Genomic DNA, 2,221 nt, shown 5'->3' with positions numbered 1-2,221 from the left:
AAACTTCCCTAAATAAATAACCTAAACACAGAAAAGAAGTTTTATGCACAAATATATTAAACCCAGAAATGTATTCATAATACCATAAAATTCAAAGGTTTCTATTAAATATAAGGAATTCTACCATGAAGCAGTGAATATCTGTATAAACCATGGAAAGACATTGCCAAGTTTTCCTTCTTGGACAGCTTTAAGAAGAATAAATTATCACCATTCCTAGACTATTTAAATATTGGTGCCATGTCTTTCGTAAAGTCTTTTTCCATTTCATTCAGTCTAAATTATAGGATCTATGGACTTCCCTGGTGGCTCAATGGTAAAGAATCTGCCTGCAAAGTAGGAGCCACAGGAGACATGGGTTTGATCCCTGAGTTGGGAAGATCCCCTGGAGGAGGGCCTGGCAACCCACTCCAGTATTCTTGTCTGGCGAATCCCACAGACAGAGGAGTCTGGTGGGCTATGGTCCATGGGATTTCAAAGAATCAGACAGAACTGAAACAACTCAGCACGTGTGCACACATAGGATCCATATCTCTCTATAACGAAACATAACACAGTTTTCAATTTCTTCTTTTATATATTTGGGACTTGATCTTTTCATACACTCATGCTCAACAGAAACCAAACTCTCTGGAGAATGCATACTCAACTTTAAAATGCTTTACATTTCTAAAAATGGGGAAAGGCATTGTCTTCCAAATTGTTTCAGGGTCTAGAAAGTTGATTTAACATTTTTATTTTATTTTAAAAATTAACTTAGCTGTGCCACATCTTAGTTGTGGCATGTGGGATCTAGTTCCCTGACTGGGGATTGAATCTGGGTCCCCTGCTTTGGGAGCTTGTAGTCTTAGCCACTGGGCCACCAGGGAAGTCCCTGAAAATTTTATTTTAATATCAAACCATCCAACATTATTTGTATTTACTCAAAGACATTAAGTCAAGTGGGATCCTATCAATCTATGTCCTATTGTTCCACCAAAAAAAAAGTCATCAGGTCAGTTCAAATCAGGAAGTGAGAAGCAGAGAACCAAAATACTTGCTTAAGGATTATTTCATGAAAAAATAAAACCCTGATGAAATAAACTTAGTGCTTTCAGAATTTTGTTAAAGTGAACGTTGCCATGGGGTTTGTGCCATGTCAAAAAGTATATCCTACACCTGGAGGAAAAGAAAGTGAAAGTAAAGTCGCTTCAGTCATGTACGACTCTTTGTGACCCCATGGGCTGTAGCCCATCAGTCTCCTCTGTCTATGGGATTGTCCAGGCAAGAGTACTACAGTGGGTTGCCATTTCCTTCTCCAGGGATCTTCCTGACCCAGGGATTGAACCCAGGTCCCTGCATTGCAGGCAGATGCTTTACTGTCTGAGCCGCCAGGGAAACCCACACCTGGAGGGAAGATGGCAGTAATTTAATAAAGCACTTCACCTTTTTGTATTCATTATAATTCCATTCAGAAAAAGAATTATTTTTATTAGTAAGTTTCACTGATGCCAAGATAAACACTGATGTATTTAATTTGCTTTTATTTAAACTACATGCTCCTGAGTCTCACTGATATGCATGTGTACTTTGGGGTGCTTGATTTTCAGGGACAGTTTTCTCCCCTCAGTGGGGAGTTTACACCAGTTTTCTCAGGATTTATAAAGCACAGAAGAGTGCAATCAGCCAGTTTGAGTTTTCTTGCTTTATTTATATTTATATGGTCAACATAAACAATGTAAATTGACAAAAGAAATGGGATTACCATCTTCTGTGGTGAGCCCATCTCGGACTCCCTGGGGAAGTAAAAATGTCAATGACCATTCTTGTCATCTATGACCATTCAGACTAAAGAGACAAGGAAGGTAAAAGATAAGGTAGGAGTTGAGAGAAAACCTGAAAATGGGAAAATGGGAAGGCAAGGTAAAGGTGGAACAGATGAGATGGAAGGCTGTGGGTGCTTGAGGAGAAAGCCTGTTGGAAATGACCGGCCAATGGAAATGGACAAGAACTGTATTGCTGGATAACATGGGCTAAATTTCCCAGCTGGTGCAGTGATAAAGAATCCACCTGCCAATGCAGGAGACTTAAGAGGTGCAGGTTCGATCCTTGGGTTGGAAAGATCCTCTGGAGTAGGAAGTGGCAATTGGCTCTAGTATTCTTGCCTGGAAAATTCCATGGACAGAGGAGTCATTTCAGTAGTTCAGTGGCTAGTCGTGTCCAATTCTTTGCAACCCCATGA

Source organism: Bos indicus, chromosome 24 (genome assembly GCF_029378745.1).
Source record: "Bos indicus isolate NIAB-ARS_2022 breed Sahiwal x Tharparkar chromosome 24, NIAB-ARS_B.indTharparkar_mat_pri_1.0, whole genome shotgun sequence".
In the NCBI taxonomy this organism is placed as follows: domain Eukaryota; kingdom Metazoa; phylum Chordata; class Mammalia; order Artiodactyla; family Bovidae; genus Bos; species Bos indicus.
The sequence above is the reverse complement of the archived record's forward strand: the minus strand, read 5'-3'. Positions refer to the sequence as shown.